Here is a 17,334-nt window from a genome sequence, read left to right on the forward strand (position 1 = left end):
TAATGTATAATTATCACATGGTTATTTATTGTGGTTATATTATCTTATATTATTTCACTATTATTGTTGATTGTCTTGTAATAAAAATTGCATACTATATTTGTAGGTTTGGTAATAAAAAAGGACTGAAATTTATAGGTAGCAATGAAGATCAAGTAAGGGAAAGAAATTTTTTTTAATTTAACAAGGCTTCGCCACGCTTTTAAAGCGTGGCTGTATATTTTGCTATGGCCCGCTTAAACTGGCCGTATCTCTTCCTGTATCTCCATCTATCGCCACGCTTTTAAGCGTGGCCAGATCTGCCTATTCCCGCTTTTAAGCGTGGCCATATCTCTATCTATTGCCACGCTTTTAAAGCGTGGCCGTATTTTCACCTACAAGCCACGCATTTCCCAAGTGGCAGTTTGTAAAAAAAGCGTGGCAAACAAAGCTGGCAATAACTGCAAAAAGCGTGGCGATAGACAAACGCCACCTTGATAGGCCACCCTTTCGAAAGCGTGCGATAGCTCAAAAAGCGTGGTGAAAAGCTATTGCCACGCTTTTTCACTTTTCGCCACGCTTTAAAAGCGTGGCAAAGACGTTTTCTTGTAGTGTTTGTATTTCTCTTTTTCTTTCAATACTTTGATGCTTGTATTACTTATGTTGCCTATTTACTTATGCACCATTTGTTAGGATTTTCTTAAATAATATAATTGAGGTATTCCAAATCATGATTGCTTTTCCTATTTTTTTATTTAGATTATTTACTATTGGCTTTGGTTGATTAATTGGTGACTTTGGAGTTATCAAACTCATCGTGATTGATATTGTTATTGCGCTAATCGAATTGCATTCCAATAACTCTAGTCTTTCCTTAGAAATTGACTAGGACCTGAGGATCAAATTGATTAGTCCACTTGACCTTCCTTTATTTAGCAAAGGTTAACTAAGTGGGATTAAACTCAATTCTCATCACCATTAATAAAGATACTAGGATAGGACTTCCAGTTTTCATACCTTGCCAAGAGTTTTATTAGTTATTAATTTATTAATTCCCTGCAATCTATTTCTCTTATTCAAAACCATTTCAAACCCCAAATACTATTTTCCATAACCAATAATAAATCATACTTCCCTGCAATTCCTTGAGAAGACGACCCGAGGTTTGAATACTTCGGTTAATTATTTTTATTGGGTTTGTTACTTGTGACAACCAAAACGTTTGTAAGAAAGGACTTTTGTTGGTTTAGAAGCTATACTTGCAACGGGAATTTATTCTGAATTCTAGACCATGCAAAAGTTCCTCTCTTCAAAATGCCGCCGTTGCCGAGGAATTGCAAACATGTGCCTTATTATTGGTTATTGTAAGTATTTTTCTTTTACTTGTTTATTTGCTTTTTTTCTCTTCCCCTTTATTTCTGATAACTATTATGCAGCAGGTCTAGTGCAAGGAATGGACTCAGGAAGCCAAGAGGATCCTTTAATCACCCTTTAGGCAACAACACCCTCCAGATATCATGACAAAGACCATCTACAATGCATACCAAGCTGATAGGTGTGGTGGACCGCCTTGTAGATACCAACAAGCCCCACCCTATGCTCAGAGACCATCCTTTCAACACAACCTCAACCCACTATACTCACAGCTTCTTTCACCATTCGCCACTGTACGATCTTTATCCGCCCCAACACCAATCCAATTACTCCCAAGGACCACCACTCCCCTATGAACCATGCCCATATCCACCAAGCCAAGAATCACAGGTTCGCTTCAAGAAATCAGTAGACCAATTTAATGCAACCCTTTATTAACTGGAGCAAGCAATAAATCAATTATCTCCCTGACGTTCAGACACTCAACAGACTCCCATGGCTTCATATGGAGAATCTAATGAAGAACGTAGCGTGAAGAAGACACTAGAAACTCCAATGAATAGCATAGAGCATAATTTCGTGCTGGAATAAGTAGAGGACGCTGTCATTGTAGAAGAAGAAGAGTTGATTGAAGATTTAGGAGATGCTGAACCTCCACGGAAACACAGAGTCATGGAAAACTCTGTCAAGAATGTTACAACTGATGCTAAAGAGGATGTTGCACAGCCTCCAATGCAGATATCTTATGAAGAATTGGACGGAATAACCCAAGATGCATGTTTCCTTGATGATGATGATCACAAGTCAAGTTCTCTTAGTAATGAACTTGTATTCGCAAGTGAATTCTTTGAGATAGAAGAATCTTCCCCAAGTGAATATGAAGATGACACAGAGGTAGACTTTTCTCAACCTCACAGTTATGACTCAAGTGATGAGGAAGATATCGAAGACTTTGATCAAGACATGGTTAAAATTGAAGAAATTTGCAAGGAAGTGGAGGAATTCACTGAAGACCACAAGGGAGTAGAGCTTGCAGAACCACTGGAAACACCTATCCCAAGGCTATTACTACCCAACACAAACTTCAAGTGGGTAAAATCCTTGACCTTTCTCTTCAATTTTCCACTTGAATATGGTTTGCTTGAAACAGATGGCCAGCTTAGAGCTCTTTGCGGCTTTAAGATCAAAAGGGAAATGACTCGCACTCAGAGCTGGTATGCAAGATTCACTGAGGTTTCACACTTCAATTTGAGGTGCAAGGATTGGTGTCAAGCTCCATTGAAAGGATTTCGGAAGCTATCTGGTCAGTGCAGTGAGAATTCAAATTACTCATCACCCGACTGGAAAAATGCAGATCAAGACAAAGACGGGTGTAAAAGTAGAGTTTGAGATCCTGGAATCTATTCCGACATTCAACACTCCGGGAGCCTTGAAACCTCTGTGAACTCACCTAAGGGCTTTACATACCTTGTTTGGGACCCCGAAGGCTGTTGGCATTCCAAACACTGGTGGAGATTTCTGGACGAATTCAAGCACAAGCCACCATAGCAGGAAGCTCATCAAATGTCCAACTTAAGGACTTTAACTAAAAGTGCTAGGTGGGAGACAATCCACCATGGTATGATCGTTCTTTTTCCATTTTAGTCTGTTTTTAAATTCTGATTGAACCTGGAATTGTGCATAACATTCATTGCATTCTACATTCTGTATACTGCATGAAAAAAAGAGAGAGAAAGAGAGCACGCGACGCGACAGCATCAATGACGTGTCCGCATCGTAGGTGCCTTATAAACGAGAAGAAAGGAACAGAGAGATACGCAAAAGTGTGGCTGGAGGCATGCCTTTGGCATAAATTAATCCACGTGACCGCGTGGATTACGCGATCGCATCATTAATGAAATAGCCTCCCCACGCGTTTGCGTCACCCACGCGACCGCGTGGCCCTGTAAATCGACGTACAAAGGGTGTATGGCCGAAAGTTGAGCTGGATCGTGGCTGGACTCGTGCTAGAAGCACAAGCCCTACCACGCGAACGCGTGCCCCACGCGTTCGCATCGTTTTTTAGAAAAAGGCCAACCACGCAATCGCGTCCCCTACGCGACCGCGTCACCCAGATTTTTGGCAAAATACATTTAAACAGAGAGTTGTGCGAACACGAGGCTGCACTCACGCCACTAGCACAAATCGAGTCACGCGTCTGCGTGCCACACGCGTTCGCGTCACTTTCTCGAAGCGCTATCCACGCAACCGCGTTCCCCACGCGTCCGCGTCCCCTGCGCCGCACAACCTATCCATCCCAGCGCCAACTATCTTATCTTTTCTTAATCTTTTTCTTTCCCCTTTCTTAATTCTTTCTTCTTCCTTTTTTACTTTCTTCTATTATCTCTATTCTTCATCTTAGTCAATCTTTTCTTCTTCTCTCTTTACTCTCTTATTTCTCTTTTTCTCCCTTTCTTTTCTATATTTGCTGTTTTACATTGGTGTTACAATCTTTTTACTCATCTGTTGCATATCTCTTACATTATTTTAGGTGTTTCTTAACTTGTTTGCTATTTAGTTGACATGCCATGTGCTTCTATTATTTTCTCACTTGCATGTTGTAGCTACCATGTAATTGAGACCCTCATTATTTGGCATTAACCCACCGAGACTTTATTTATATTCTTATTTTTATTTCTGGGTTACTTTTTCTGCTTTTTCCTCTTTTTTCAGGCTGGCCACCAAGAGGGAAAAAGGAAAGTTTCTAACTGGAATAGTAAACACGTCTACCGCACAATCTTTAGAGAAAAAGCACCAGTTGGAGCTACCCGTCCACTTGCACATCTTTGCATGTACCGAGGACGGTGCAACCTTTAAGTGTGGCGAGGTCGATACCGACTTCTGTGGGTTAGTTATTTTCTGACTCAACACCAATGTTTAAACTTCTCTGTAGTTAGTTCTTGCATTTGCATGTTTGATTGCATTATAGTTAGATTTTGTGCATATTTTACCACCACTTGGTTGAAGTAATAAATTTCTTTTCAAGACTTTATTTTATAATATTTCACTAATTTAAATTAAAAATTAAAATTTTCTGTGTGTTAAATTTGTTTGAAGTTGTATTTGGAACATGGTTTTTGAGCCAAAGAACACACAACCTGTGAGATTTGAGCTTATTTACATGGTTACATTATTTAACCATAAACTTTTATTCTTGTGTGTTTTCTTCTCTATGATTGCAATCGTTGCTTTGTTCCATTCTATATGTCCATTATTTAGTGTATGTATATGCTTGCATATGATTGAGGCCATATTTGATTATTAACTCACTTATCCCAAATAAAGCCTACCCTTTTATGTCACCCTTGTTAGCCACCTTGAGCTTTTTACTCCCCTCTTGTTTTATAACCACATTACTAGCCTTAAGCAGAAAAATAAAATAAAAATCCCAAGTTGAATTCTTGGTTAACTTAAGATAGATATTGTGTATAATTTAAGTGTGGGAAATTTTATGGGAATATGGGATGATAGAAAAAAGTAGGGAATTGAATTGAATAAGTTATTTGAAAATTTGGGAAGCATGCTCATGGGAAATCAAAATAATTAAATTACTATGTGCATTGATAAGAAAATAAAAAAAATAAAAAAAATTTATTAAGTAATTAAATAAGGGGATACAAAAAAAATATATTACCCCAAATGCAAAGTAAAAAGAATCAATGCACATGGGACAAAACTCAAAAACAAGTTTGATACATGAGCGTGTAATATAAAAATGGGAAAAATTTGGGTAGCTAGGTAAAGCATTTTAAATTATATAAAGTGTGTATGTTAGGTGAGATCTTAGACTAATCAAGGATTCACTTTGTTAGCTCACTTAGCCTTATACATATATCCTCACCTTTACCTTAGTCCCATTACAACCTTGAAAAGACTTCATGATGTTTGCATTGGTACATTAAATATTTGTTGATTGGTTAGATGAAGAACAAAGTTTTAGAAAGCATGATTAGAGAAGAATAGAGTGATTGACCCTAGACACTTGAGAGATTAGAGTGCATATACACTACCAGTGAGGGTTCAATGCTTGATTCTATGTTCCTTGTTTTCATTAGCTATCTTCTTACAGGTTTACTTACTTTTTATTGTATAATTTGAATTAGTGGAATTTGATTCTATTTGTCTTGAAGAACCTATTTACCTTTAACCAAGTAGGTAGAAACATTTTGCATTTAGTTGCATTCATATAGATAGGTTGCATTTCATACATCCTACCATTCCGTCTTCACTCCTTTATAGCTTCTCCTGAGCTTAGCATGAGGACATGCTAATGTTTAAGTGTGGGGAGATTGATAAACCACTATTTCATGATTTATCTTGTGCTCTATTGAGTGGTTTTCATCAAGTCTTCACCCACTTATTCATATAATTTGTATGTATTTACAATTCATTCCTAAAAATATTCTATTATTGAAAACTTGCTTCCTAAAGACCTTTTAGTTGTATATTTTTATCTTCCTTCGTACCATTCGATGCCGTGATCTGTGTGTTAAGTGTTTCAGGCTTCATAGGGCAGGAATGGCGTAAAGAATGAAGAGGAAGTGTGCAAAAGTGGAAGGAATACAAGGAATTGAGGAGATGACCAGCGAGAAGTCACGCGATCGCATGGCTCACGCGACCGCGCGAAATGGAAGAAATCACAGTGACGCGCTCGCGTGCCTGACGCGACCGCGCGGATTGGAAGCTGTGCGAACGACGCGAATGCGTGGATGACGCGAACACGTGGTACGAGAAATGCTGAGTGACGCAAACGCGTGGACGACGCGGCCGCGTGACGTGCGCGATCTGCAGAATTACAAAAGTCGCTGGCACAGATTCCGGGCCGCATTTCAACCCAGTTTTTGGCCCAGAAACACATATTAAAGTCAGGGAACATGCAGAGACTCAAAACATCAATTCATAACTCATAACACATTTTTCATAATTTAGATGTAGCTCTTAGAGAGAGAGGTTCTCTCCTCTCTCTTAGGATTTAGGATTAGGATTTCTATTAGGATTAGGATTTATCTCATCTTCATATCAGGTTCAATATTCCTTTTACTTTGTATTTCTCTTTTTCTTTCAGATACTTTGATGCTTGTATTACTTATGTTGCCTATTTGTCTTATGTACCATTCATGTTAGGATTTTTTTAAATAATATAAATTGAGGTATTTCGGACTCATGATTGCTTTTCCCTATTTTTTTATTTAGATTATTTACTATTGGCTTTGGTTGATTAATTGGTGACTCTGGAGTTATCAAACTCATCGTGATTGATAATTGTTAATTTCATTAATCGAATCGCATTCCAATAACTCTAGTTTCCTTAGGAATTGACTAGGACCTGAGGATCAAACTTATTAGTCCACTTGACCTTCCTTTATTTAGCAAAGGTTAACTAAGTGGGATTAAACTCAATTCTCATCACCATTGATAAGGATAACTAGGATAGGACTTCCAGTTTTCGTACCTTGCTAAGAGTTTTATTAGTTATTAATTTATTAATTCCCTGCAATCTATTTCTCTTATTCAAAACCTTTTCAAACCCAAATATTGTTTTCCATAACCAATAATAAATCATACTTCCCTGCAATTCCTAGAGAAGACGACCCGAGGTTTGAATACTTCGGTTAATTATTTTTATTGGGTTTGTTACTTGTGACAACCAAAACATGTGTAAGAAAGGACTTTTGTTGGTTTAGAAGCTATACTTGCAACGGAAATTTATTCTGAATTCTAGACCACGCAAAACTTCCTCTCTTCACTCCTCACCCCCAACCATGGGATTTAGAGACTCATACCATCAAAGATACAAATTCAGATGTAAAAATGTCGTGAGGTACAAAATAAATCTCTAAAAGTAGTTTTTATACTCAACTAGTGACCTAGGTTTACAAAAAATGAGTAAACTAAGATAGATAGTGCAGAAATCCACTTCTGGGACCTACTTGGTATGTGCTGGGGCTGAGCATTAAAGCTTTCACGTGCATAGGCTATTCTTGGAGTTAAACGCCAGTTTGTAACCTGTTTTTGGCGTTTAACTCTGGTTTGTAACTTGTTTCTGGCGTTTAACGCCAGAATAGGGCAGAAAGTTGGCGTTGAACGCCAGTTTGCGTCATCTAAACTTGAGCAAAGTATGGACTATAATATATTTATAGAAAGCCCTGGATGTCTACTTTCAAATGAAATTGAGAACGAGCCATTTAGACTTCTGTATCTCTAAAAATTTCATTTCGAGTGCAGGAAGGTCAGAATCCAACAGCATCTGCAGTCCTTTTTCAGATCTCTAAATCAGATTTTTGCTCAGGTCCCTCAATTTCAGCCAGAAAATACCTGAAATCACAGAAAAACACACAAACTCATAGTAAAGTCCAAAAATGTGATTTTTGCATAGAAACTAATAAAAATTTACTAAAAAGTAGCTAAATCCTACTAAAAACAATATGAAAACACCTCCAAAAAGCGTATAAAATATCCGCTCATCACAACACCAAACTTAAACTGTTGCTTGTTCCCAAGCAACTAGATAAATAAAATAGGATAGAAAGAAAATCAAGAGACAATTTCAGAGTTTTATATGAAGCTTAAATTCTAATTAGATGAGCGGGACTAGTAGCTTTTTGGCTCTGAACAGTTTTGGCACCTCACTTTATCCTTTGAAGTTTAGAAGAACTCAGAATTCAGATAGTGTTATTGATTCTCCTAGTCTAGTATGTTGATTCTTGAACACAGCTACTTTTATGAGTCTTGGTCGTGGCCCTAAGCACTTTGTCTTCCAGTATTACCACCGGATACATAAATGCCACAGACACATAACTGGGTGAACCTTCTCAGATTGTGACTCAGCTTTGCTAAATCCCCAATTATAGGTGTCCAAAGTTCTTAAGCACACTCTTTTGGATCACAACTTTAACCACTCAGTCTCAAGCTTTTCACTTGGACCTGCATGCCACAAGCACATGGTTAGGGACAGCTGGGTTAAGTCGCTTATGCCAGGATTTTATTCCTTTAGGCCCTCCTATCCATTGATGCTCAAAGCCTTGGATCCTTTTTACCCTTGCCTTTTGGTTTTAAGGGCTATTGGCTTTTTCTTTTTCTTTTTCTTTTCTCTCTTTTTTTTCACTGCTTTTTCTTGCCTCAAGAATCAATTTTATGATTTTTCAGATTATCAATAACATTTCTCTTTTTCATCATTCTTTCAAGAGTCAACAATTTTAACATTCATAAACTTCACTATCAGAATTATGCACTATTCAAGCATTCATTCAGAAGACAAAAAGTGTTGCCACCACATATAAATAATTTAAATTTTTCTTATTAAGAACTCGAAAAAAAAATTGCCTTCTTATTCTAAAAATATCTGCTATTTTATTCATGTTTAATAATGATGAGAAAAATAAATTATAGCTTACTTGGAGATGATAGAAATAAAAAAATAAAAAGACTAATTACTACTACTCATATGACTCCTAAGATAGATTTCTAATAGCAGAAGTTATCATAGAATTAAGATTAGGACTCAACAACCTTTATTTTGGGAGATGGACGATCCTTCAATTTGTGGGTTGTCTAGACCTTCAAGAGAAAGCTTCTGGCACTTTAGCTCCTGTAGTTCACACCCTTGCTTCTCCTATTCCATAAGCAATTTATAGATCATACTATTTTGATTCTACTGTTCTTCCTTAAGTTGATCCATAGTTTCTTGCAGCTTGGTGACAGATGCTTCTAGGCGGGTCCAGTAGTCTATCTGAGGGATTTCTGGGAGGAACTCCCGTGCCTTCTGATGAGCGGATAATTTATACGCTTTTTGGCATTGTTTTTAGGTAGTTTTTAGTAAGTTCAAGCTACTTTTAGGGATGTTTTCATTAGTTTTTATGTTAAATTCATATTTCTGGACTTTACTATGAGTTTATGTGTTTTTTTGTGATTTTAGGTAATTTCTGGCTGAAATTGAGGGACTTGAGCAAAACTCTGAAAAAGGCTTACAAAAGGACTGCTGATGCTGTTGGAATCTAACCTCCCTGCACTCGAAATAGATTTTCTGGAGATACAGAACTCCAAATGGCGCGCTCTCAACGGCGTTGGAAAGTAGACATCCAGAGCTTTCCAGAAATATATAATAGTCTATACTTTATTCGGAAATTGATGACGTAACTTGGCGTTAAACGCCAAGTACATGCTGCTGTCTGGAGTTAAACGCCAGAAACACGTCATGATCCGGAGTTGAACGCCCAAAACACGTTATAACTTGGCGTTCAACTCCAAGAAAAGCCTCAGCTCGTGGATAGATCAAGCTCAGCCCAAACATACACCAAGTGGGCCCCGGAAGTGGATTTATGCATCAATTACTTACTCATGTAAACTCTAGTAGCTAGTTTAGTATAAATAAGACTTTTTACTAGTGTATTAGTCATCTTTTGACCATTCGGTCTTTTGATCACCTTCATGGGGGCTGGCCATTCGGCCATGCCTGAACCTTTCACTTATGTATTTTCAACGGTGGAGTTTCTGCACACCATAGATTAAGGGTGTGGAGCTCTGCTGTACCTTAAGTTTCAATACAATTACTATTACTTTCTATTCAATTCTCTTTTATTCTTATTCCAAGATATACGTTGCACAATACTTTGATGAATGTGATGATCCGTGACACTCATCATCATTCTCACCTATGAACGCGCGTGATTGACAACCACTTCCGTTTTACTCTAGGCCGGGCGCATATCTCTTAGATTCCCCAACAGAATTTTTGTGGTATAAGCTAGATAGATGGCGGCATTCATGGGGATCCGGAAAGTCTAACCTTGTCTGTAGTATTCCGAGTAGGATCCCGAGAATCCGGAAAGTCTAACCTTGTCTGTGGTATTCCGAGTAGGATTCTGGTATTGAATGACTGTGACGAGCTTCAAACTCCTGAAGGCTGGGCGTGATGACAAACGCAAAAGAATCAATGGATTCTACTCCAACCTGATTGAGAACCGACAGATGATTAGTCGTGCTGTGACAGAGCATTTGGACCATTTTCACTGAGAGGATGAGATGTAGCTATCAACAAGGGTGATGCCTCCAGACGATTAGCCGTGCAGTGACAGCGCATAGGACCATTTTCCCGAGAGGATTAAAAGTAGCCATTGATGATGGTGATGCCCTACATACAGCTTGCCATGGAAAGGAGTAAGAAGGATTGGATGAGAGCAATAAGAAAGTAGAGATTCGAAAGGATTCTAACATCTCCACACGCCTATCTGAAATTCCCACTATTGATTTACATAAGTATTTCTATCCCTTTTTATTTTCTATTTATTATTAATTTTCGGAACCCATAACCATTTAATCTGCCTAACTAAGATTTACAAGGTGACCATAGCTTGCTTCATACCAACAATCTCTGTGGAATCGACCCTTACTCACGTAAGGTATTACTTGGATGACCCAGTACACTTGCTGCTTAAGTTGAACGGAGTTGTGAGCTTCTCTAACAGTGCCTGGAACTCTTTTATCACAATTTCGTCCACCAAGTTTTTGGCGCCGTTGCCGGGGATTGTTCGAGTATGGACAACTGACGGTTCATCTTGTTGCTCAGATTAGGTAATTTTATTTTCAAAAACTTTTTCAAAATTTTTCTTTTCTTTTTCATTTTTTTATTGTCAAACTTTATTTTCGAAAAATATAATAAAAATACAAAAAAATCATAAAATCATAAAAATAAAAAAATTATTTGGTGTTTCTTGTTTGAGTTTTGAGTCAACTTTTAAGTTTGGTGTCAATTGCATGCTTTTAAAATTTTTTTCTTGCATTTTTCGAAAAATACATGCATTCATAGTGTTCTTCATGATCTTCAAGTTGTTCTTGACAAGTCTTCTTGTTTGATCTTGATGATTTCTTGTTTTGTGTTGTTTGTTGTTTTTCATGTGCATTTTTCGTTTGTTAGAGTCCATGCATTAAAGATTTCTAAGTTTGGTGTCTTGCATGTTTTCTTTGCATCAAAAATTTTTCAAGAATATGTTCTTGATGTTCACCATGATCTTCAAAGTGTTCTTGGTGTTCATCTTGACATTCATAGTGTTCTTGCATGCATTAAGTGTTTTGATCCAAAATTTTCATGTTTTGGGTCATTTTTGTGTTTTTCTCTCTCATGATTAAAAATTCAAAAAAATTAAAAAATATCTTTTCCTTATTTTTCTCATAATTTTCGAAAATTTGAGTTGACTTAGTCAAAAATTTTCAAAATTAGTTGTTTCTTACAAGTCAAGTCAAATTTTCAATTTTAAAAATCTAATCTTTTCAAAATCTTTTTCAAAAATTATATCTTTTTCATTTTTTTTCTATTTTTCGAAAATTTCAAAAATCTTTTTCAAAATTTTTTCAAAATCTTTTTCTTATCTTCATATCATATTTTTGAAAATTCACTAACAATTAATGTGATTGATTCAAAAATTTGAAGTTTGTTACTTTCTTGTTAAGAAAGGTTCAATCTTTAAGTTCTAGAATCTTATCTTTTAGTTTCTTGTTAGTAATTAATTTTAATTTAAAAATTAAATCTTTTTCAAACTTATCTTATCATATCTTTTATATCTTATCTTTTTCAAAATTTTATCTTTTTCAAAAATTTGATTTCAAAATATCTTATCTAACTTCTTATCTTCTTATCTTTTCAAATTTGATTTTAATATCTTTTTCAACTAACTCTTTGACTTTGTGTTTGTTTCTTATCTTTTTCAAAACCACCTAAATACTTTTCCCTCTCTAATTTTCGAAAATATCTCATCTCTTTTTCAAAAATTCTTTTTGTTTTAAAGTTTAATTTTAATTATATCTTATCTTTAATTTTCGAAAATTACTAATCCCTTTTTCAAAATTATTTTCGAAATTTCCCCTCTCTTTTCTTATTCTATTTAATTATTTATTTACTAACACTTCTCTTCACCTCTCTCCATCTAAATATCTGAATCCCCTCTTCTACATTCTTCTCCGCTTTCTTTTTCTATAACATAAAGGAATCTCTATACTGTGACATAGAGGATTCCTCTTTCTTTTCTTGTTTTCTTCTCTTTCATATGAGCAGGAACAAGGATAAAGGCACTCTTGTTGAAATTGATCCAGAACCTGAAAGGACTCTGAAGAGAAAATTAAGAGAAGCTAAGTTACAACAATCTAAAGGTAACCTTTCAGAAATAATAGAGCAAGAGAAGGAGATGGTAGCCGAAAATAATAATAATGCAAGGAGAATGCTTGGTGACTTCACAAAGCCAACGTCCAAATTTGATGGAAGAAGCATCTCCATTCCTGCCATTGGAGCCAATAATTTTGAGCTGAAGCCTCAGCTAGTTGCCTTAATGCAACAAAACTGCAAGTTTTATGGACTTCCATCTGAAGATCCTTATCAGTTTTTAACTGAGTTCTTGCAGATCTGTGAGACTGTAAAGACGAATGGAGTTGATCCTGAAGTCTACAGACTCATGCTTTTCCCTTTTGCTATGAGAGATAGAGCTAGAATATGGTTGGATTCACAACCTAAGGATAGCCTGGACTCGTGGGATAAGCTGGTCACTGCCTTCTTAGATAAATTCTTTCCTCCTCAAAAGCTAAGCAAGCTTAGAGTGGATGTTCAAACCTTCAAACAAAAAGATGGTGAATCCCTCTATGAAGCTTGGGAAAGATACAAGCAGTTGACCAAAAGATGTCCATTTGACATGTTTTCAGAATGGACCATGTTAGATATATTCTATTATGGTCTATCTGAATTTTCGAAAATGTCATTGGACCATTCTGCAGGTGGATCTATTCACCTAAAGAAAACGCCTGAAGAGGCTCAAGAACTCATTGACATGGTTGCAAACAACCAATTCATGTACACTTCTGAGAGGAATTCCGTGAATAATGGGATACCTCAGAAGAAAGGAGTTCTTGAAATTGATGCTCTGAATGCCATATTGGCTCAGAACAAAGTGTTGACTCAACAGGTCAACATGATATCTCAAAGTCTGAATGGATGGCAGCATGCATCCAACAGTACTAAAGAGGCAGCTTCTAAAGAAGCTTATGATCCTGAGAACCCTGCCATGGCAGAGGTTAATTACATGGGTGAACCTTATGGAAACACCTATAACTCATCATGGAGAAATCATCCAAATTTCTCATGGAAGGATCAACAAAAGGCTCAACAAGGCTTTAACAATGGTGGACGTAATAGGCTGAGTAATAGCAAGCCTTTTCCATCATCTTCTCAGTAATAGATAGAGAATTCTGAACAAAACACTTCTAATTTAGCCAATCTAGTCTCTGATCTGTCAAAGGCCACTTTCAGTTTCATGAGGGAAACAAGATCTTCCATTAGAAATCTGGAGGCACAAGTGGTCCAGCTGAGTAAGAAAGTCATTGAAACTCCTCCCAGTATTCTCCCAAGCAATACAGAAGAGAATCCAAAAGGAGAGTGCAAGGCCATTGATATAATTAATATGGCCGAATGCACAAGGGAGGAGGAGGACGAAAATCCTAGTGAGAAAGACCTCCTGGGACGTCCCTCAAGCAAGAAGGAGTTTCCTATTAAGGATCCACAGGAATCTGAGGCTCATATAGAGACCATAGAGATTCCATTAAATCTCCTTCTGCCATTCATGAGCTCTGAAGACTATTCTTCCTCTGAAGAGGATGAAGATGTGACTGGAGAGCAAGTTGCTCAATATTTAGGAGCTATCATGAAGTTGAATGCCAAGTTGTTTGGTAATGAGACTTGGGAAAGTGAACCTCCCTTGCTCATTAGTGAACTGGATACCTGGATTCAGCAAATTTTACCTCAAAAGAAACAAGATCCTGGCAAGGTTTTGATACCTTGTACCATAGGCACCATGACCTTTGCAAAAGCTCTGTGTGATCTGGGGTCAAGGATAAATCTTATGCCACTCTTTGTAATGGAGAAGCTGGGGATCATTGAGGTACAACCTGCCTTGTTCTCATTACAATTGGCAGACAAGTCATTGAGACAAGCTTATGGAATAGTGGAGGACATGTTAGTAAAGGTTGAAGGCCTTTACATCCCTGCTGATTTCATAATCTTAGACACTAGGAAGGAAGAGGATGAATGCATTATCCTTGGAAGACCTTTCCTAGCCACAGCAGGAGCTGTGATAGATGTCAACAGAGGTGAATTAGTCCTTCAATTGAATGGGGACTACCTTGTGTTTAAGGCACATGGCCATCCCTCTGTGACAAAAGAGAGTAAGCATGAAGAGCTTCTCTCAGTTCAGAGTCAAGAAGAGCCCCCACAGTCAAACTCTAAGTTTGGTGTTGGGAGGCCACAACCAAACTTAGAGTTTGGTGTTAAGATCCCATATCCAAACTCTAAGTTTGGTGTTGGGACTATACAACATTGACCTGATCACCTTTGTGGCTCCATGAGAGCCACTGTCAAGATATTGACATTAAAGAAGCGCTTGTTGGGAGGCAACCCAATTTTATTTATCTAATTTTTATTTTATTGTTATTTTGTGTTTTATTAGGTACATGATCATGTGGAGTCACGAAAAAAAATATAAAAATTAAAAACAGAATCAAAAATAGCAGAAGAAAAATCACATCCTGGAGGAAGCACAGGCTGGCGTTCAACGCCAGTAAGGTGCATCTGGCTGGCGTTCAACGCCAGAACAGAGCATGAATCTGGCGCTGAATGCCAGAAACAAGCAACATCCTGGCGTTTGAACGCCAGAAATGTGCCTAGAGGAAAAGCTGGCGCTGAACGCCAGTAACAAGCATGAAACTGGCGTTCAACGCCCAGAACATGCTTCACATGGGCGTTGAACGCCCAGAATGTGCATCACTTCGGCGTTTAAACGCCAGAATGGTGTGCAATGGCATTTTACATGCCTATTTGGTGCAGGGATGGAATTCCTTGATACCTCAGGATCTGTGGACCCCACAGGATCACCTCAGGATCTGTGGACCCTACAGGATCCCCACCTAACATATTCCCACCTTACCTCCTAATCCCATTCCACTCTTCCTCAAAACACACTTCCCAACAACTTCAATCCCTTCTGTTTCTCATTCACCACCTACATCTATCCACTCTTCCCCATACACCCCACCTACCTTTAAAATTCAAATTCTCTTTCCCACCCAATCCCACCCATATAGCCAAATACACACATCCCTCAATCTCCTCCATATCTTCTTCTTATTCTTCATCTTTTCTTTCTTCTCTTGCTTGAGGGCGAGCAATTTTCTAAGTTTGGTGTGGTAAAAGCATAGCTTTTTGTTTTTTCATAACCATTAATGACACCTAAGGCCAGAGAAATCTCAAAAAAAAAAAGAAGAAGAAGAAAAAAAAAAGGGAAGACAAAAGCTTCCACCTCTAAGTCATGGGAGATGGAAAGACTCATGTAAAGGGTTTATAGCTCAGTGGTAGAACATTTGACTACAAATCAAGAGATCCCTGAGATACCTTAGGGGATAAATTGTCCTCTACACAATTATTGGGAGCAACTAAGGATAGGAACACCAAAATTACTAGGGATCATGCAACAGAAGCAAGGAAGAGACATAAAGGAGCTCAAAAAGTACCATTGGACCTTCAAGAGGGTGCCACCCTCACTCAGGTGGATTCATTCCTTGTTCTTATTTCTTTCTGCTTTTCGGTTTTCATGTTGTGTTTATCTATGTTTTGTGTCTCTACTTTATGATCATTAGTAGTTAATAACTATGTCTTAAAGTTATGAATAAATTCCATTAATCCCTCACCTCTCTTAAATGAAAAATGTTTTAAATTCAAAAGAACAAGAAGTACATGAATTTTGAATTTATCCTTGAATTTAATTTAATTATATTGATGTGGTGACAATACTTTTTGTTTTCTGAATGAATGCTTTAACAGTGCATATTTTTTGATCTTGTTGTTTATGAATGTTAAAACTGTTGGCTCTTGAAAGAATGATGAACAAAGAGAAATGTTATTGATAATCTGAAAAATCAGGAAATTGATTCTTGAAGCAAGAAAAAGCAGTGAAAGAACAAGGCTTACGAAAAAAAAGAGAAAAATGGCGAAAAAAAATAGAAAGAAAAAGAAAAAGCAAGCAGAAAACGCCAATAGCCCTTAAAACCAAAAGGCAAGGGTAAAAAGGATCCAAGGCTTTGAGCATCAATGGATAGGAGGGCCCAAGGAAATAAAATCCAGGCCTAAGCGGCTAAATCAAGCTATCCCTAACCATGTGCTTGTGTCATAAAGGTCCAAGTAAAAAGCTTGAGACTGAGTGGTTAAAGTCGTGATCCAAAGCAAAAGAGTGTGCTTAAGAGCTCTGAACACCACTAACTGGGGACTCTAGCAAAGCTGAGTCACAATCTGAAAAGGTTCACCCAGTTATGTGTCTGTGGCATTTATGTATCCGGTGGTAATACTGGAAAACAAAGTGCTTAGGGCCACGACCAAGACTCATAAGTAGCTGTGTTCAAGAATCAACATACTTAACTAGGAAAGTCAATAACACTATCCGAAATTCTAAGTTCCTAGAGAAGCCAATCATTCTAAACTTCAAAGAAAAAAGTGAGATGCCAAAACTGTTCAGAAGCAAAAAGGTACAAGTCCCGCTCATCTAAGTAGAATTAATATTCATTGATATTTTGGAATTTATAGTATATTCTCTTCTTTTTATCCTAATTGATTTTCAGTTGCTTGGGGACAAGCAACAATTTAAGTTTGGTGTTGTGATGAGCGGATAATTTATACGCTTTTTGGCATTGTTTTTAGGTAGTTTTTAGTAAGTTCAAGCTACTTTTAGGGATGTTTTCATTATTTTTTATGTTAAATTCATATTTCTGGACTTTACTATGAGTTTGTGTGTTTTTCTGTGATTTCAGTAATTTCTGGCTGAAATTGAGGGACTTGAGCAAAACTCTGAAAAAGGCTGACAAAAGGACTGCTGATGCTGTTGGAATCTGACCTCCCTGCACTCGAAATGGATTTTCTGG

General features: G+C 37.3%; 1 non-coding gene across 1 annotated transcript; it reads right to left on the reverse strand.

Moving 5' to 3' along the window:
• Window positions 1–12,965: 12,965 nt before the first annotated feature.
• On the reverse strand, window positions 12,966–13,069 carry LOC112713879 (small nucleolar RNA R71). The gene has a single exon (XR_003158838.1). It is a non-coding gene; the product is annotated as a small nucleolar RNA R71 (small nucleolar RNA).
• Window positions 13,070–17,334: the final 4,265 nt, after the last annotated feature.

The sequence above is a fragment of the Arachis hypogaea genome, chromosome 9 (genome assembly GCF_003086295.3).
Source record: "Arachis hypogaea cultivar Tifrunner chromosome 9, arahy.Tifrunner.gnm2.J5K5, whole genome shotgun sequence".
Taxonomy (NCBI): domain Eukaryota; kingdom Viridiplantae; phylum Streptophyta; class Magnoliopsida; order Fabales; family Fabaceae; genus Arachis; species Arachis hypogaea.